At 48.8% G+C, this 21,051-nt stretch overlaps 1 long non-coding RNA gene across 1 annotated transcript; it reads right to left on the reverse strand.

Moving 5' to 3' along the window:
* Positions 1-682: 682 nt before the first annotated feature.
* LOC114012858 (uncharacterized) lies at positions 683-19,063 on the reverse strand. The gene is made up of 6 exons (XR_003555575.2): positions 18,575-19,063; positions 15,114-15,698; positions 14,169-14,253; positions 2,309-2,418; positions 1,069-1,274; positions 683-957 (listed from the first exon to the last, which is right to left on the reverse strand). It is a non-coding gene; the product is annotated as an uncharacterized LOC114012858 (long non-coding RNA).
* Between the last annotated feature and the right edge of the window lie 1,988 nt (positions 19,064-21,051).

Here is a 21,051-nt window from a genome sequence, read left to right on the forward strand (position 1 = left end):
GAGGGGTAAATACCAGGGAGGGAGAGGAGGGGAGAGGTGCTCCGGCTCAGGGACAGTATTGGCACAGGAACAAACCCCAGCCAATACATTCAGGTTGAAGTTAAGAGAAAGCTGCTGCCACCACGGCAAGTTTTGGGCTAGCTTTCCCATGGGAATACAGAAGGCAACAGAAATAGTCTTAGGATGCTCTTCAACACCACACAAGCTGTTTTCTTGAAGTAACAGCGACACGTTCTCACCAAGCGGGAAGATGCTTCCAAGGGCTCAGAGCCAGCCAAGCAACCCCGTTGCAGAAACGCTGTATGAGCTCTTATTTAACAGATACTCAGTCTGGGCTGCATTTGGTGTGCTGATAACAGCCTAGTCCCAAAACCAGGGAATGAAGTTAGGCCCTCTGAGAAGACTGGAGCAGCAAAGTCAAAAACCATCTCCTCTGGGAGCTGCAGCCCAGCTGCCCGCTGAGATCGTGACTGCAGTGCTTGGTCAGCGGGGAGAAGACACAGAGCAACATTGCAGCCCCCCCCCCGGCCCTTCACGGGGTGCAATGTGCAGAGCCACACCAGCAGGGTCCTCCCCCTCCGCAGCTGACCCCCAGGCAGCCCATCCCTCCGGAGCGCATCCGACCGCCAGCTCTAGTCCTGCTTTCCCCATTTTCTCCCCAGATGTCTCAAGGTGGTTTACACTTACTGGGTTGGGTGGGGCTTTTTGCTGAGTCTGCTGCTTGCCCTAATACACTTTTACTGCCTGGGGCAACTTATCCATGTTTCTCCTTTTTTCTTCCCTTTCAAAAAGTCTCATCCTAATGCACAAGGCCAAGTGGTCATCATAAGTACCCACAGCAAAGTGTTCAGGAGACTCTGCTCTGGCCTTGTACATGCTACAGGAATATCGCTGCTGGCAAAGGTCACCCACTGAGCACATCCAAAAGCAGGTTTCCAAATAGCTTCAGACATGTCCCTGTGCGTGCAATAAACAAACACGAGTCGTTGCATATGCACAACACGATTGCCCGCTCAATTCTGATCATCTTGCCATTTAATGGCAAGAGGCAGACACCGGTGTTCATACCTGACACACACGTGTTGTACCAACGGCAGCCAGCAGAAGCCGTGAGGAAAGCAGCACATTTCTGTACACCGCTGCAGATATTTCTTCTTGCTGTGTGAGTTTCTCTTATTCAGTCATATCCTTTCCCTCTCTCTCACACACCTATATTTCATTCTCTCCTTGCAGCAGTGATTTAGATATCACTTACTGGGAGGCTGAATTCAGTTCTGCAGTGACAAGGGAATATATATTAAAATGAAGCATTGCAAGAAATGCTAGAAGAGATTATCACCACACAAATGTTGGAAAGTGGAAGGGCTTATCGAAAGACTAACGCCCGCAGAGGAAAGATGCTCCGGAGCAGCCTCTGGCATCTGAACGGCCCTGAGCTTGTGGCTTAGAAAGATGGCAGGTTAAACAGCAACAGGAACTTTAGAAGAGTAATATTAAAGAAATACTGTAATTTATTAAATATGCTTACATTCACTGATATTTTTTCTCTAATGTTCCGAACCATAGAAGCCTAGGGGAAACTTTGGTGAATTGCATACATCTGAAACTAAAATGTCAAGCAACATTAAAGAACAACAAAACCAAAACACAAACCAAAAAATCAGAATTTTTTCACCACAGTGAAATAAGAACACTACCACATTTTTATAACAAATGATGGGTTTGAGACATTCCAGAGGTGGTTTGTAAGCTACAGGAGCACAAAGCTTCTTCATTTTTATATGGTGAATATATATATATACATATTTAAAAAAAAAAAAAAAAAAAAAAGAGTAACCTCAGCCTGTAAAACTTCTTTAATGGGCAAATAGTAACTCCTTATTAAGAATATACATAAACTGAATCCTGCCTCTTGAGGTGAAAAACCTAAATCTGGAGGCATGAATTGCACCCTGTGATGGAGCTGCCTTGTGCAAATATGCAGCCTGTTCTCTTGGAGCGAGGCTTCCTAGAAGTACGTGACTACTTCCAAATGGATGCTGTGAACATTAATGAAACCGCTCAGTTCAAACATTGATGGAAAGTAACTTCCCTGATGTCAGCAAAAAGAAGCCAGCTCAAGAGAAAGCACTCAGGGAGGAAAATAACACAGCAAACCTCAAATTAAATTAGGCTGCTAGAACAGAAACTGGAAAAGGAAGGGGGAAAAAAATGCAGTAAGTTTTAAACTCTGGCTGCACGTGGGCTGTGAACCTCCAGCCTGGTTCCCAAATAGCTGAAGTTCAGCTTTATGAACCATTTTCCTCACCTGGCACTTTACTGGAGAATACAGCAGCGATGGTGAAACGGTGGGACTTGCACTGCAGTGGGTCTGACATTTCAGCCGGCGTGTTGGTCAGTGGCAATTCAGTCTGGAGACTGGAAAAATAAATGCATGGAAAAGTGTCACTTGATGCTGTATTCACCCTGCCTCATTGCAAGCAGCCTTGCTCAGAGGAGATTTTTTTTCCGTTCCTGTCGATGGAATTGCTCAGAGAAGCAGAAGGAGGAAACATCTCTCTGCACTACCTGATCCAGTGTAACATGTGCATCATGCTAACCAGAAACGCTGCGTTAGCAAAGCTTCTGTCTTTGTAAAGTTACCAGTGTTCCCGTCTGGTTTGGGATGGATGAATCCTCCCAGAGCCAGTCTTAAAAGCTGATTTCTAGCAACAAGATTCATCAAAACATGAACTAAAATCTCTAGAAAGGAACTGGAGGGTTTTAGTAAGAACTGAAGGAATCAAAACCTCCTCAAGTTTTGGGACTGGACTTTAGCCCAGGATTGTCAGAACCCCACAGTCCGCACGGCCAGATTTACACTTGGTTTAGCAGCTTCTATTGTCAGCAGCCCACAAGGGCAGAGCAGCTTAATTAATACCAATCACTCTTTATAACAGCAGCGAGCCTTGCCAAATCGATCCCAGGCTCGCACTGACCCGGGACTCCTGCTTAGCGCATGTCCCAGGGGCCAGTGGCACCTTGTGCGTGGGCACACGTCAGAAGCATCCTTTCCAGATTGGCTTCTGTCTGATCACTCATCCATGCAGTCTCCTACATAGGGAACTTGAGAAACAGAAACATGATCTCAGGGGAGGGCCACGCAGAGAGCACGGGCAGGAGAAACATGGAAAAGAACACGAGACTCACCGGCAGCTGCTCTAAGGAGCTGCCTGTCAAAAGGAGCAAGAACAGCAGCATTGATTTCTGGATCCGCAATGCCGAGCATAAACAGCCAGGCAGGGTAAAATCGCTGCCATGAGATAACAACAAATCAATGTCTCAAGGAATTTTATAGACGGGAAACTTTCTGCTTCCAAGATGTGCATTGAAGTAGAATGAGCGCAATGCTATCGGCCGCAAAAAAAGACAAACTTCATTAGCCAGACATAACGTGACAAGTTGCAGTGTGCAAGCGGAGGCGTTTCTGCAGTCACGCAGCGCGGGCAGCAGCGCTGGCCAAAGGGCTCGCAGGGGGCCAGAGCCCCAGCAGGCAGGGGTGCCCAGGAAGCACTGCAAGTCCTTCCCCAGCCGCTCTGGTCAGCCGTTGCTTCCACTGTTTTGCAATGTTTTGTGGGTGCCTGACTTCAGCTCTGCCTGATGATAAAGTGACACCCCGAGCATCTCTTCTGGGTGGACATCTCGCACCTTGACTTTTCCAGGTCTGGCACATCCCAGGTTTCCCCTGGGCATCCCTTTTCACCTGGCCCCACACAAGGCAAGCCTGGCTGCTTGCCCCAGATCACCTGCAGTTTAGAAGCCTGGTCAGGTCAGCCGAAGAGCCTGTAACCTTCCCTGGGGACTGCCAGGAGCCTCCAGCGAAGGGCCCCCGGGGCACGCACGGGCTCGCTCCGCGTCTGGGGTACGTGGCCATAAGAAGCCCTGTGGCCCATCCGCACCATCATCCCTGCGCGTGTGCTGCCCAGCGCTCGCCCCGCAGGGCAGCGCAGGTTTATCACTGATGCAACGTGCACCTCAAAGTCAAATCGAGTCCCATATTTTAAACAAATGAATCCCTTTCCTGCCTTCTTCCCATCACTTCCATTCACTTGCGCTGCGAGCGCTGTGAACGCCTCAATTCCTCCTCACTCTTCATTCTTCTAATTTATTTTTTGCCTTCCTTCCAGCCTGGAAAATAGATTTCTGTCCATTTCATTGTCTCAGGAAGTGTCAGCACTGTGGTGCCAACAGAGACTTCTAAAATAAAGACAGCTATTTCCATTTGACTGAAAGAGAGCAACACAGACCCAAAGCCATGCTTCTGTCTCGCCTCAGATTTCGGGAAGCTTCGCTTTACAAAAAGAAATGCAATATTGAGTGAAATTGTCCTTGATTGTCTCTATTAATCCCTGGGAAGAATTAGCAGCAGCTTTATATTACACACATAAATCTTCTCTAAGTAAAGATTTTAGGCTTTCTATCTTATTCTCAGCTTTTAATAGAGATTTGACATGGTCTCTCTGGACACATCATCAGCACAGGTGGCAGAATTAGTGCTGTGCTTTGTCCAGACGTTCCTCAGGGGATAAATTACAGCCCCTACAAGCAGTCAGGGGTTTGGAGTCAGCATTATGTAAATAAGTGCTTACTTCTAGGAAGATACCAACTGCTTTAAAGAAACCACAGCCCAAACAGAAGAGAGAGTTCATGTTAAACAAACCTTGCTAATGAGTTAATTATCCTAATGAGTAGGACAGGTCTAACTCACCCATATGCTATTTCCCCTTCCACGGTCAGTGCGGTGCCGGTCGGAGTGTGGGTCCTGTCTCAGGGTAGGAGCCTCGAAACACCAGGGCGGCACTGGGGAGGCGAAGGGACGCTAGAGAGGACACAACGTGGGGCAGGCAGGGCAGGACGGGGTCACGGCGGCCGGGCAGGCAGCTCTGCCGCCTCCGGCCCCGTGCACTCCGCACCCACCCCACGGCTGCAGCTGGCGCGGGGGGTGCCGAGCACCCAGCCCCTGCCCAGCTCTCACGCCCCCGGAGACCCGGCGGATCTCACACGCATCTGCCCCCGCTCCCTGCTTCCAAACCGACGGGCAACTTCCTTGCAAAAAACGGGCAAGGACCTCAGCTCTCAGGTGAGGGAAGGGGAGCGAGCAGGAGCCCGGTTTCCTCCCCCACGGTGGGGCAGCGCGGGGGGCCCCGAGCTGGGGCGGGAGCGGGCCCCCGCCGCCCAGCCCCGGTGCCCCGGGGGAGCGAGCCGCGGCGCGCCTCCCCGAGGCTGCTGAACGCATCCAGCGCCCCGCCGCGGGTGGGAGCACCCGGGGGGGGACACCCCGGGGGCAGGAAAAGGGCCCGGTGCATGCCCAGCGCGGGGCTAAGGCGGCCGGGGCTCGACCCTGCGACCCGCGGCGCGGCGGGCGGCCCCGCTCCGGGCGGGGGCTCCGGGGGGCGGTGCAGCTGGCGTAGTACCGCCCCCTGCTGGCGGCGGCGCGGCGGGGCAGGGACCCACACACAACCCGAGGGGGCAGAGAACCCCTCCGAGCCCGGGCCCAGGGACCCCCGCGCCCCCCCCGCAGCATCCCCCGCAGCGGAGGGCAGCCCTCCGCGGCGGGGCCGCGGCAGAGGCGCTTTGCTGGAGCCTGGCCCCGTCCAGCGCAGCGCTGGAGCGCGGTGGTCACCGCTGGGGCTGGGTTTGAAGCGGTTGGGAGTGTTGTGCAGAAAATGATTTCAAAGACACGCATGGGATAACGCTCTTCTAAAGCGACTCACAGTAGGGTCAGATTGATTCCTGTGCACAAAAATGCAAGATAGACACCCACAGGAAAAAAGAAAAAGAGAAATGTCACTTAATTCTCCTTTAAGTCTGAAAATCAATTTGATGCGTATCTGACCCGTTGCAAAGAACTAAGCAACAACCCAGAAAATAAATACAGCACAGCAGAGCGAGGCACACACCCGGCCCTGGTATTTCACACTATAGAATGAAGCTGAGGAAAAAAAAAAATAATAATTGGTTCAAGGCCAATTTCACTCACTCAGTAAAAACAAGACTCCATTAATGCTGGAAGAGCACAGAGTGATCCATTAACAATATCCACTAACGAGCCCCACAGCTAGAGCTCCTCACACCCACAACGGCAACACCCCCAAGGCAGCCACACCGAGGCCCCTGCCACCTGCGAGCGATGCCCCCGCGCCACCGCACTCAGCTGCATGGCAGGGAAAAACAAGTGTCACGGTTAAAAACTTCCCGCCATCTAATTAAAACCTAAATAAGGCTCCACAGTTGCTTTACCAGCCTATCGTTTAGCCAGAGCGCTCCTTGGTAAACATTTGGGGGCACAGGTGCTTCCAGCTGGAATCTGAGCGTGAAACTGCTGCCGTGGTCCTGCTGGAATCAGCCTCGGCATGAGGTGGCCGAACCACGGCACGTGGCCGTTCAGACTGTCCCCGAAATGAAGAACTGGATTCTTCAAGGCGTCGCTAGGCTCTGGTAATTTCCAGCAGCCTCTCCTGACTGCAGATGCTCAGACCATAAATAATCACTACACATTTTTGCTGCCACTGATATTTTACTGCCTGAGGCAACCGCTCCCTGGTCTGCCTCCAAGATAAGACCGGGCGAGCTTCAGAGAGTTTGGGTACTTTGAGTGGAATCTTCTCAACATCAAAGTCCCAGTAGGGTTTTTAGTGAGACTTTAGAAACAAGTTAAGGATTTTTAATGTGCCATACACCAACTAGCATCAAAGCGACAGCTGTCTGCAGGGAACCGCTGTTTAACAAAGTCACCGATAGCATGGAAATACAGCTGAACTAAACAGCTTTATCACCAGCATTTTGAGAAACTTTTATGTACAGGAGATGAGCACTCTGGAGGTTTACTTGGAGCAGAGAGCCTGAATAAAAAAAATTTACTTCCTTATTTGCCACATAAAATTACTCAGATGAAAATGGGGTCTTGAGATTCTTTGAGCTTGTGCCGCACAGCTCAGAATAAGTATTTTCACTGAATTATGATACTTCACAGCCCTCACACATAGAATCAAGGTCATCTCTAGCAGTTAGCAAAGAGCACTCTGCTCCCTGATCTTTGCTATTTCAGCAGACAAAACCTTTTTCCTTTCCAGGAGCCGTTACTCTCAGGCAGGAGTGATCTGGGCTGTCAGGAGAGGGACCACGTTTAATATGACCATGGGCACCAGCAATATTGCTGTTGCTGCCATGCTGTTCAGACTCAGACCCTGATAAGACCAGCGACTTGTAAATCATTTTCTCCTGTTGTTCATTTCTTCCCAGGAACCACGAGCAGCTTGTCACTTGCACGAATTCTCGGCGTGCCTGTGACACTGCGCCCTTGGGAGCTGGCGCGGAGGAGCCGGTGATCAAGCACCCGGGACTTCAGGGTCACAGTGCTGCCGGTGCTAAATCCCGCCAGCAGCGAGGGCAGTGCCTGTACAAAAAGCATCTGTTTTGTCAACCAAAATGCAATTCAGCATGGGGGAATCCGGGCGCTGCTGTTGCATCGTTACCTTTAGCGCTCTCAGCAACACAAGCTGCTTTTCTGGAAGCTGGAGCCACTTACACGTTTTCTGCCAGTTATTTCTATTTTATAGAGAATCATTAAGACGAGCAAGGGCAAAGAAATGCTGCCATGGCAGAGCGGGATGCATGGCTCCCTTCTGCAGCATTTCACACCCAAAATGACTGGGAAACGCCTGCTGCCTCACTCGGGAGACCGGGCATTTAAAGACATAACACACAAAGCACAGTCACGGTGGCTGTCTGCCTTGCCTGTGGTACGGTAACGGCTTTGGAGCCACACGATTCTCTCACTTCTTCTCACCATGCCATGATGCAAGGAGGAAATGAGACATCCTGAGACTTCATTTTCTAAGGAGAAAAGCAGGATCCTGATTAGATGCCTATCCCTTATGAAAGAAAACGTGCACCCAGTCCTACATTGCAACACTCTGTCTTCCTACTCCTTCACCTTTTTTTCCTTTTCATTCTTTCGAGTAACAGCCTCTAGCATCTTTTCAGATCAGCAGGCAACATGCCTGCAGATGCCACAGCCCCATTGCTGAATATTAGGCTGATGACATTTGTGCAAAGCAGCAGGTCTAAATTCAAATGCTTTGGACAGCTTTTCAGAAACCATTCTGCTTGGGCAAGAGCAGCTATCTGCTGCAAGCCAAGAGCTGGGCAGAAATAGGTTTCCCAGATGCCACACAGCTGAAAAAAAATCAAACACCGTTAAGTTAATGCCAGCCCTGGGTGCTTCCACCAGCTATCAAAGACACCTTCGGCTTTACCAACATACAGTGACTTGTAAAAGGCTGAGCTGAAACAGTATTTTGTGGCTTGAATTGCTTCAAATCCCCAAGGAACAAGTGTCAGGACTTTCAATAGCTATAGTGTTAATAATAAAACAGGGACCTCTTCCAGTATCAGAGCACAAACAGTAGTTATTTCTCTTTCAAAGCTTTGATTCCTAAAACCTTTCTTACATTCAGCTTGACATCAAAACACCCATCTCATTCACTCAGACTGTCACAGGAGAATTGTGTGCTGCTATTAGAAATAGCCCTGAGGTGAATTAAGAACAGCCTGTAATGATGTTCCACTACAGCAACTTTATTTCTACCAAACTAAATAAATGAGCAATATTTTATCTGATGTGCCTTGGCTCAGCAGAGAGCGGCAGCTGCTCCCCATATGATTTATTGAATGGATGTTTTCTAAATCGCCAGAGTCAGGCTCTGAAGCCAGTCACAAAATCTGCTGTTCATAACAGCCCAGCACAGAGATACGGAGGGAAAAATTCAGATTCTGGATAGTGGCGAGTTTGGGCGTGAACCATTTTATTTGCAATTTTTTTCCCCTATAAACAGAACGAACATGCAAGAAGCTGTATAACAAAACCTATAAATACTGATGCTTAACCGCTGGCAGCAATGATACAGGGCACAAAAAACCCCTTGTTATACGAATACAGAAGCAACCCAGGCCCTTTCGGTCCAGCAAGAAATCAAGGGAACACTGAGTGTTGGAAGGCACACAGAGTGCCTCCAAGAGACGGGTGGATGGAGGGTGAGGAGAGGGTGGAGAGTGGCGAGGAAAGATGGACCTTGCTATGTTTTTGGAAGTGGCACAGGCAGCATCTCCCACCATGGCAGTCAAGCTGGGGTACAATACCATCACGCATTGGTACACTGGGTTGCTGCACCAGTTGCCCCAGCACTGCGGTGAGGTAAGCAAAGACAGAAGTGAAATAAGGGAAAAGAAATCACACAACCACAAGACTTTCAGCAAACAGGACTGTGGCACGAACAGCTAGAGCAGGGATTTTTGGCTTTTGGAGAACTGGCAGAGGAAAAATGTGTTTTCACATGGATGATTCAAATATGGGATATTCTGCCAAAGGACATCTCCGAAGCCAGGAAGTTAAGTAGATTCAAAAGGAGGTCTGGACATTTATACAGACACCAAGGACACAGAGAAACATCACAGTGACTGGTGACACATTTCAAGGATATTACACTTTGGGGGGCTCCAGCTCCTGCTCCCAGGGACTCTGAGACCAAAACCATGAGGGGAGGTGGACGAGTGCTTTCACACATGCTACAAAGAGCTGGTACTTCCCTCTGAATGACCTGAAAGCAATAGCTGTCAGCAAGAAGTGCCAGTCCTGAATGGACAGCCATGATCCGTTCAGGGTGGTTTAATTATTTTAATGCCAGAGCAAAGGGAAAAGCTGACAAGGGCAGAGCAAAATCCTGACAAGGCAGCAAGTGCCCAGCGTCTGCAGTGCTGGGATTCCTGCCCCGAGACATGAAAAACGCCCAAATATTTATAGCCCGAGGAATGCCAAGCGCCTGATTCCAGGCACTGGCTGAATGCTTGCTGGGGAGTAGAACCGCCGTCCCTGAGCTGCCAGGGTAAGGGAGCGAGGGTCCTGCCAGGCTGCGCCGAAGAGACACCAGCTCCAAGAATTACCATCTGCAGAACTGCTGATTAAACGCGACCCAACTGCAAGGAAAGCTCAAACAGCACTGTTTTGTTGGCTTGTAGTTAGCGCGTGAGCCCTGTCTTTAATGAAATAGCTTAAAACATTCACAAAATGCTGCAAAGGCTTGTCCTGATGCCAGTCCGCATCCCTCTGCGCAGATTCACAAACCAAAGAAACCTTTGATGCCAGCAGGGTACACGTTCACCACACGTTCACTTCATGGCTATTAAAACAAAATATATATATATATTTCTCTGATCCTTTATCCTCAACTAATGTGCTTAAGAACTTAAAGAAATAAATAACCACCTGGCCTTGGTGTTGAAGAATGGCACAAACATTTCTACAAGCAGATTATTGACCAGAAGTACAGAAGCCAAGTTACAGACAGGTTAGTAATTCAATAAACAAAACAGTAAAGCATTTCAGAACAGACCATACAAACCTCGTTTTACCTGCCCTCCTACAAAGGTAGTCAAATATCTATTTATGAGATTATAACTACATATTTTCTATGCCGTTCAACAAAAAGAAGAAAAAGAATCAAGATAAAAAGAGGGCATATTTTAGCTGTAAAGGATTTATTTCTTCAATTTACATTTGAATCAATTATCCGGGCAAAGCTCAAACACTGCCAACATGATTTAGGTGACTGAACACACATCATAAATAGTGCAGCGTTCAAGTCATATAATCCATATCTGCAATTTCAGGATAGCTTCACGAGCAGGAAGAATATCCTGACTCACAACGTGCCTTTATCTCTGAGTAGCAGCGTGCTTTGCTGTAGTTAGGAACAGAGCCTCTGAAATCTCTTGTTCAAAGAAAACCCTTCGGTTTACATTCAGCCCAGTGGACTAGGGATAAGCTCCAGGAAGGCTGGGTCAAGCACACCAGCTAGGACCGGTGTCGGGCGAGCTGAGCAGCCATACAGGAGCAGGGCAGGGACCAACTTCCATGCTGGGCATCCACCTTCCCACTGAGCCAGCCACGGAGCCATCCTTGCTGACTGCTGCCAGGGCACGCTCCTGCCAGGACAGCCCATTACTGACACGGCTGCTTCTTGCAGGTTTGGACAACGATGGATGTTATCTACGGAAATTTTGTACAGGATGCTCGACAGCAGCAAGGATGCTGACTGAAGCCCTCGCTGCCTTCCCCTGTGTCACTCCCTGCACCTTCAGCCCAGCTCTGCGAGGTCTCTCCCAGGCACTCAGGACCAGACCTGCAGGCAGCAGCTTCATATCACTGAGCTCCAGTTTTGCAGGGAAGTTACAGACCAGCCTCTTTGAAAGACCTACCCAGCTGATCTCATCTACTTTTTGAAAGATGGCAGGGAGGTTTTGCAGCTACTTCTTGTCCAGAGAAAAGGACAAGAGGTGCAGAGCCCACTGCTAGCCCTGCAATACCAGCCGCTGCCCAGGCAGCCTTCCCAACCACCTACCAACGTGCTTTGATACACATCTGTTGGGCTTGCTCTCATGCCAAGGGAGGTTGAACATGGTCAGTTCACAGGGGTATCTGTGCAGCTCTGCTGCTTGAAAGGGTGGGAGGAACCCCCGGCTACCCTGCAGCGCATCTGCTGCTCTGCGCGCTGTTTCTTGCGGTCTGCATGCAATGTGCAGCCACTTGCTCCCTCCCTGGAGAACAGCAACAAGAAGGAACAAAGTCCTGTTATGGGGAAAAAGATCACAGGAAAATGCTGCCGAAGTACAGCCATTTACACAGAGCAACCAAAAGAAAGCAGGAACAATGGTCAGTGTCCCAGACTTTCCCTTGAGGCACAAAACCAAGTAAGACCCTGGTCTGGAAAGCAGCGCTTCCAGCAAAATGTATTTTTAACAAGGAGACCTCCTTGTTTACAGAGCCTCTGTACTTCCTTAGCTGTAACACAAAAGCAGACAGTTTCTCCCACCATTGAAAGAAAGTAATCACAGTTTTAGAATAAAGAATTATGTGAATTGAAATATCTGCAGCCCACAACAGTCTTTCTCTTTACTGTTCAGTATCAGAGACACAACAGCAAGCAACTCATCCTGTACCTCAAGATTTCCTTTTCCTTGGGGTAGTTATGGCACACAATACATCTCTAGGGGAAAAACAGATAAAAAAGCTCAACTAATTTCACAGCTGATGAGTGAATCCTCTCTCTTCTGCTAAGTTTTTCTCCAGTAGAACATACCTATTCTGCAGTAGAGTTTAGCCTTGTACCAATGCAAGGAGACAAAGAATTATGAAGCTATGTATCCCATTAGCATTAAAATGCAGCTATGGAGACAAGAGACAAGAGGATTTTAAGGAGATAAGGTATTTTTTGAAAGAGTACTAGGAGAAGAAAAAATTTCTTTTATGAAGCATGCATTTTTCATAGACCTGGAATCCACAGCACGTTATAAAACCAGATTTGTGGCTGTTGTTTTTACTTTACAGCATTAATCACTAAAAGCTTGCTTAGGTGGGCAGGAAAAATCCATTTTCCATCGTATTCACACAATTTAAGAAGTCTTTCAAGACCACATAAATGCAAGTAAACATTCCTGACTCTAGGTGATCTTGTGCTGGCCTGGGCACAGGGCTGCATAGGGGCACAGCCAGCTGGACCTGCCTTCTGCAGACGTACCTGCACCACTGCTCTGGAAGGCAGAAAGCACTTAAATCACGGCAGCTCCATCTACCAACCTTTGATTTAAAGCCCTTGGGAAATTAACATTTCCAGAAAACCATTTCCAGTATTGCAGGGTGCAGTTCTGTTTAAGCCTAGATCTTTGCATGAGTGGTAGAACTCACAGGTGTAGCAAACGTACTGTGCAGAGAGGCACAGACAAAAGGGACCAGCAGACATGACAGCAGGGAGAGGCATCCATTAAGCCACGTCCTGGCTGTGATGCACAGGACATGTTTCTGAGGACAATGACAGCCTGTCCATAAATCCTCCTGGCAGCCAGCATAACAGGCCAGCTACCACTTAGGGATGGGAGATACCTCCTCAGAGGTATCTGGTTCTGTGCAGCTTCTGCTGGACCTGGTATTTTTAAAAAATTTGGTATTGGGAAAAGCCACTGCACACTGAGGTACTGCAGGGAAGGGGGAGAGTGGGCTCACCCTGTGTGCCAGGGGATTACCTGTAGGGGGGACATTAAATGTCTTTATCTCTCAGACCCAGGATCCCGAGTGTTGGGATTTTTCCAGCTTTGAGGTATGCTGAATTAACAATCACAAAGATCCCAACGCCCTTGGCCTGCCCAGTCTCCCCATCAAGGTTCCACAAGAACAAGGATGCAAGGCGAAGGGAAGTACCAGAAAGGTTCAGTGCAGATATTTAACAAATGTCTTTTGTATTTGCACAAGCTGATGTGCATTTACAATATGGGAATACTACTCCAGTGACAACATGCTGCCTTTACTCAATTCTTTGTAAAATTATCTTACTACAATGTGAAGGAACAGATGGATTCGGTGCTTACATCTGGAGATAAACAAACCCAAATCAGGTGTAGGCAGAAACATGCATCAGGTCTTTTGAATTTTACTGTTCAATCCCCCAGACAACCACATCTTCACACAACATATATATACACACACACACACACACACTGCTTTAGCATGTAAACCGCACAGTCTGAGAACCAAACCAATGGCTGTGTATGTGCACAATTCCTAATTCTTAAAAGACAGGCTGGGTGTTAACATCTGTAAAGTATGCAATTGCTCCAGCAAGGAACAAATACTTGAACTGCTCCAAAAGGGGGAAAAAACCCCAAACCAACCTGCCAAAACCCCTCTTGGCTTGTATAATTTGGATTTTAACTAATGAGAAGTCAGGGAAAGAAAACACCCCTGTGGACTCGATTTCCAGAACAAAAGCTCCCAAGGGATCCTGAAGAAGGTTGATCTGAAAAACAAAAGGTGCCTCAGAAGGCAGTCAGAAGAAGCATTGCTGAAATCCTGCTCAAGTCACCTAGCAGGAAGCGCATTTCTGTGAGAAAGGCTTTGCACATCATTGCGGTGCCAGCAGGAGCCAGGGTGGAAGCTGTTTTGGCATTGCCTGGCACTGTCGCAGGCTTGGCCCCCACTGCTGCCCCCAGCCCACTGCTCCTGTAAGCTGCCTGTACACAATTTCTTTCAGAAACTACCAAGAAACTGTTGTGAAACTTCAGTCCCAGCTCGCACTTACCTCCAAAGGTATTTCAGTGGAGTAATTATGCACTTTAGGTGGCTTGGGCACATAAGATTTTTCCATTTCTCAAACACAATTACAGCTGCACAGAAACAGAAAAAAGATTTATGGACAAAACACCAGTAGAATCAATATGTGAGATCGGGTGGAAGACCACGACTTGGGGCTGCTGCTGAACTATACTAAACCACCTAAATTAACTTAATTAGGTGTTAAAACAAGTTTGCTTGATATATAAGAGCTATTTGTTTTAAAAACAACAACAACAAAACAACAAAACAGTCCATCTTAAAAAAGCAGGCTTAGTTCCCAATCTGCATAGCTCCTCTGATAAACTCAAAACCCACATATACGCTGAGATATGGGCCACCCCTGCAAAAGTCTTCTGGCTCTTCTCAAATTTATATTTAGATAACAGGGATGCCAATATTCAGCAATTTGCAGACAATAAACAAATCAGAAATATATCTGTCAATTCCTGATTCAAGAGAAAATAAGGAGACAATTTAGGATGAAAGCTAATTTTTACATGCCTAAATTTTCTATAAGCCCTTGGTACCACTGCAATAAGCTCTTCACAGATCTGGAAACAGCCACATCAGAAGATACTGAACTAGAAACATACAGAAACATATGGAAAGAACTTTATTCATCCCCGCCCTCCTCCTTTCTCTTTTCTGTAAGTTTTTCACTTCCCAAACCTTTAGGGCAGCATTTAAAAATAGAGTAGCTTCTCTAAACAATTAGCGAACCCTCCCATGGTGCTCTGTGTCTTGAAGCTGCTGACAGAGTTATGTGTGTGCAGCTGGAAGAGGAATGTTGCATTTGGGGTGCCCACAGTGTCACAGCCCATAAACACCTGGACAGAATGGGAAAGCGCCAGGGCATCGCCCCACCAGCGCGATCCGGCGCACAAGGAAATTGAAAAGGAGCATCACTTACAATTTATATGGTGCAGCAGCCTCCTATGCCCAGTGGAGAAGCAGCTTGAAAGTAATTTAGGTGTCTGAAACACATGAGACTGTTATTCCATCCCAGGCTTAAGATTTAAGCTTAAACTGGGGCAGGGGAAAGTAGGCTTAATTGTTTTTCCTTTTAGAGGTGGCAGAACCTCACCCACGCTGTCACACTGTTTCAGAGATGTTGCTATTCATTAGCACTGCAGGACTGAGCAGAGATCTCCTCCTCCTCTAGAGATGGGGCACAGAAGGCCAAGGCACACTGCTCAGAAGGGTTTAAGGTGGAACGAGATGAGCAGGGCCCCGCTGGCGGCAGCCCAGGAGAGATGACTTGCTCACGGTCCGGAGGGATAAACCCCGGGTCTGGCCTGTCCAGCAGCGTGGGTTTGCAGAAGGGTGCCTCGCTGAGCATGGGCTCCATGTCTACAGCTGGAGGAGCTGAGGGAGGAAAATCCCTCTTCTCTTCCTCGTGGCTGTGGGGAACACCATCAGGAATGAGCTGTACCTGGGTTTTAACTCCGACGGGATGTTGTTTCTTAATGTGGCTTCCACACTTGCATCAATATTGCTGCAGAGAAAATGAAACCATTATGAACCAAAGTAAACCATTATCAGACAAAAGCAATTCAGAGAAATAACAGAACTGATCATTAGGAGATGGTTTGAACCCAATCTAATATTTTTAAGTGCTGCCTCCCGGCTGCTGCCTCAGGAGAGGGCAGTCTTAGCAAGCAGATGAACTCTACTCCTGCGAAGAGGGAGCAGACAAACAACAGCAGGCTGCATTTCACAGCTCTCTGCAGCCCAGCCAAGCCCACAGCCAAAAGGCTGGTTGGAAAGGCTCAGTGCCGAGAGCCTGCCAGGGCCAGGGCTGGACCAGGGTGACCACAGCTGAGCAGCCCCACCAGCCAGCCCGGGCTCAGCACCAGCAGCATGTGTTCCTCCCACCGTCCTCGTGCAGCAGCTGGATCTCAGCCTTCACATCTACAGGGCCACACAGCTCATGCAATGCGGTGGGAACTCTGTATTTACCTAAATAAGAGCATTTTCCCCCTCTCCAAGGGTAGAGCCGAAGCCTCTTAGCAAAATACATGGCTGTAAGTTAGTCTAGAATATAACATGGTTCACATCTAATGAAAGGCTGTGGAGAAGCAAACAGCAGGATGGTTTTGTGGTGAGCTGGCATCTGTGCAAGTCACTGCCTAGGCACAGAGGCAGAGGTGAACCTGCCAAGGGGAACTGAAAATCAAAATATTCTTCTTAATGGGTGACGCTGTGATAGGCAGAAACATAGAGGAAACCTTTCTCCAAGCACCTGAACAAATAGCTGTTCTGCTAGAAATAAATCCAAAACAAAGGTGGGAGACAGTAAATAAGAGCTGTTGACAGGGCACTGGCCTGCACAGACTTTCCTGCGTGTGAAAAACCAGCAGCACTCACCTCGAGCTTATTTTGACATCTGTCAGACTCGCATCATATGCGCCGTCCCCGACATGCCAGCACTGTTATCTTGCAAGCGGGCTGCCAGTTCAGCCCCACAGCGACCATGCCAGGGACGAGGGCATTTCCACTGCAGAGGCAAAACCATGCTGAGTATCTACCAAGCACCACTACAGCTCCCGAGAGCTGCTCTCTGCAGGAGAAGGCAGGATTAAAACCCACCATTGCTGCCCTTCCCGAAGCTGCTTGCTGCACAGCCCTGCAGAGGAGCCCCAGCTCCCAACAAACGCTGCTCAGCACGGCCGGATGGATGTGCTGACATCTCTGCTGGGGACGATGCATGCTTCTGCAGCGGCTGCCATGCCCCAGAGTGCTCAATCTGCCACACACACCATTCAACCCCAACACACTGCAGCTACTCTTAACCAGAACAGGCAGCATCTTCGCTAGCATCTCACTCCACTCACTTCACTAGGGCACAGACACCAGGAGCTGGGGAGCTGCCGAGAGATCGACACAAACCTCTGCGGTGATAACGGCATCCAGCATCCTTGGGAAATCTTAGCTCTTCATCATCTACTGTTTTTTGGGACTCTCTACGTATTTTAACAAGAAGGGACCTAGGTGTAGCATTTCATTTCTGCTAAGTTTCTTGTTGAAAAATGTCTCCTGCCTCCTCTTGCCCTTGTCAGAAGCCTTCATCACACTTTTCTTACGCTGCTGAAAGAAATGCAAACAACACAAGAGCCTTCACAGCCAAATCTCACCAAGTACTAAAGATACTGAGAAGACCAGGAAAAAAACCACCGTGACTCCAACTCCAAGGACACACGTGGCCTTGATTGGAAGAGTTGTAAGATTCATGATGTGAAACAAGACAAAACATGAGCAAAGGTATTTAGTCTCAGAGCATTCAGCAAAGCAGCTCCTGCAGGGCCCTTTATTTGCTTTTAAAACATCCGCAACAATACAAAATAAACCCCACACAACAAAAACAGGCAGTTAAAGATACAGAACAGCAGAAGGAACTGTCCCTAAACAGCCCTGGCAGGAAGAGAGAGGACAGAGAGAAATGAGACTGGCTTTTGCAAGGCAAGCGTCCAAGGCTGCATCTTTTCTTGTCAAGCAACAGACACATTTGATCAATAAAATGGTTTTTTTTGTTTTATTTTGCCTTGTCATTTCTCTCCAGATAATTCCTTGTAGATGGGGGCTCAGCTTCAGGTTGTTTGCAAACGTGCCCCCTCAGCACGCTGACCCCGCAGGCAGCTGGGAGGGCTGCTCCCACCCCACGCAGCCCCCCACAGCTCCTCCTGCAGCCACCGCCATGCCGCAAGCAACGCTCGCTGCTGAGACACCTCAGCCTACAGCTGGGCCTTGAGACAGCGTCCGAAGATAAAGAATCACGTAGAAGCCTTCCTTCTGTTTGCCATTCATCCTTCCATAGCTATTGAATCCACCTTTAATTCTAGGAATGCAAATGTGTTCATTTCAGACTCGAAAAGGATATTTGTTGAGTCTTCCCAAGCTGTAAGCTCGGGATGTTGCCCTGTAATCAGGAGGAGCATCTCAGCTGTCCTTTCCTCACTTCTCTTCCCTTACAGGAGGCAGCACTCGAAGGGAGCCCAGTGCCGGCTCCGTGTTTCCAGTCAGCTGCACACAACAGAGGTCGGGTACCGGGATGCACGCAGCCGCACGCAAGGAAACAGGGAGCTTGCCTGGTTTGCCCAGGGCAGGGGGAGGCATCTGTGGTTTTAATTCAAGGGGACTGCAGCTCAGAAACAGCTGATGCTGTGGGATAGATGGAAAAACTGAGTCCTTCAAAACTCAGTAGGGGTGAGGAGGAAGGGGTCTACAGAACAAGACTCATTTAGCTTCCTAAAAGAGGTGACTGGGGACTTTAATAGGACACACAAACAAACAGAGCAGTGCGGAAATGGACATGGAGAAATGCTTATACAATGTGCAAAACAGCTGGGATAAAACTCGAGTGGTTTTACTCACCCTTCTCTTATGCTTCTTGAGACATGATGGCACTTTCTGCATTTGCACCTTGCAGTGACACCAGCAGCCCACACAGGGAAAGACTCAAACCTTCTTCATCTTCAGTCTTAAGAACCTGCCAGTGACACCTCTGTCTGTACAAGGGAATTCTCCCTCTGCCAACTTTCCCACTGATAATTCAGACAGAAGGACAGGCATACTCAACAGTTCAGGTAAAAGAATAGAAAACCTTACAAAATATTTAAGATACTGTAATTTTTCTTTTTAGTTTTTCTCTAGAACAATCCACCCAACATCATGTTGGTGGATTTCAGGGTCTGAAATAGTTTGCAGGGCAATTGCGAATTGCTTTTTGAAGCACACACTTTAGTAACGTGAATCTCTTTTATTTAACAGACTGGTCTGTGCGGGGAATCCTCCCTCACAGAGTGGGAGCCAGAGGTCCTTCTCCCAACAGCTACTACAGAATCCAGCCCTGGCAACAGCTACTCGCTAGCCGGCCATCCGACAGACCACTCCGGGCGTGCTGCAAAAAGCCCAGCCTGTAAAACACTCATGCAGACAAGCTTTATCATGTGCTGTTATGACTCTCAATTCCCCAAACCACGAAACAAAGATAATTTTGTACAAAACACCCATAATAAATATAACTAACATTACTTGCCCTGTTGCTTTACTCTTACCTCTAACAATGAGAAAAATGTGCTTAGATCCAAGGAGTTGAGTGATGAGATGTGGATACTAAATAGCCCCTCAGCACAAAAGCTTAGGAATACAAAAGATCAGAAAACGCCCTAAAATCTCATGAAAAGTAGAATGCAAAGCCAATGATTAATGCACCTTCTCCAGGCTATGACAGCCTCATCGCTGACTTCTCAGGCACCTGCCTCTCTTGGCAAACGTACCCCTTCTGAGCTCACCCGCAGAACGTTCTGGCTGCCTAGCAAACCAAAGTCCTTCCCTCTCCCGAGTAAAACGAGCAAACAAACATACTCGGTCAACAGCATGAAGTGAAGGTGCACTCCTCCACTTGCAGCTGGCATGCCAAGCACACAACCCGCAGCCCTTCCCCCTCACCAGCCCAAGCAGTACTCAGCGCCTGGGGAACCCCCTTCAACAGAGACGCTGCTGCTCCGGGCACCTGGGCAGCCACCGGGCTGGCCTTGGTCCCTAGCACAAGTCACACCAACCTCTCAGGCCACCCCAGTAGCTAAAGGGGCAAGAGCGGAAAGATCAACCCACAGAATCATGCTGAGTGCAAAGCTTCCCCTGCCGACACGGAGAGCAGGATGGGACCCTCTTCCTTGTGAGCCCACGGTGTCCTCCCTCGTCTTACACCACCCATGCCATTCAGCACATCTTCACATAGCCCACAGAGAGGTCAACACATGCTGTTGCCAGTTTGCCACGATGGAAGCCACACACTCTGCCCACCAAAGGGGCTGCTGGCTGCGATATTACCGTCGGGCACCATGCAGGCTCCACTCCGTCCAAAGCTGCATCATCAACAACACGATGCTTCAAGGCAGTCCCATACCCGCCTGCTAAGGACAGCCCTGAGAGCTCTGCACAGGAACAGGCTCCTGCACAGATCTGCTAAATGCTCGTCTGCCACTGCACAATAATGCCACGTGCTTGGCTATGGTCCCAGGGGACAGACCCCAAAAATATAAACCTGTATTTTAGATTAGATTTACAGATGAAATGTCAGTATCCAGCATTTCTGTCAACTGCAGGCCAACAACTTCAGGCAAATAGAAGCACAAAAAACCTCCAACAGCCTTTTAAGCATGGACAGACACCATCCAGGTTTGAGTAGCGCTCCTTTTGCTGGCCATCCCGGGTGTCATCGGAGCTCTGTCTTGCCAGTCCACTTCACCAGAACCCCTGCTTCGGAAAGCTCTGCCCTCAAACCCACCACTGATGGTCTCTTTTTGCTCTGCCCTCTTGCCTTGTATGCACAACTTGCAGCAGCTTTGGAGGCAGCCGGTGTAGAGGCTACTCGAGAGGTTTCCACCCGCCCCAGAGCCTTACACACAGCTAAAGGTGCCGCCTGACCCATATCAGCTCAGACCCTGAGCTGCTTTTGTCTCACCAAGCATTGGAAGATTTGCACATCAGAGGTTATCAGTGGTCTGCTGCAGCCAATTTTATTTCACAGGTGCCCACCCAGGCTAGAACTTTAACCCCCCAGTTTCTGCACTGGCAGTGGCCACCTCTGAGCTGCAGGGCCACTCTGCCTGGGCTGGGCAAGCACATCACCATCGGGATGGCACACAAACCTGCGCTGGTGCTGCCACAGCCACCTTCCTGGCTCAGATACAGGCCTCACCCAGCTCACGTGCAAATGCACCTTTCAAACACAGAACTTCTCTCCTTGACATCTGCCAGAATTATTCGGAAGGACTCGGTAGACAGTTCTTCTGGAATAAGGCAGCGCTCACTGGGCTTGTTCTGTGCTGCCCCGTGGCCCTGCT

Source organism: Falco peregrinus, chromosome 9, assembly GCF_023634155.1.
Source record: "Falco peregrinus isolate bFalPer1 chromosome 9, bFalPer1.pri, whole genome shotgun sequence".
NCBI lineage: Eukaryota > Metazoa > Chordata > Aves > Falconiformes > Falconidae > Falco > Falco peregrinus.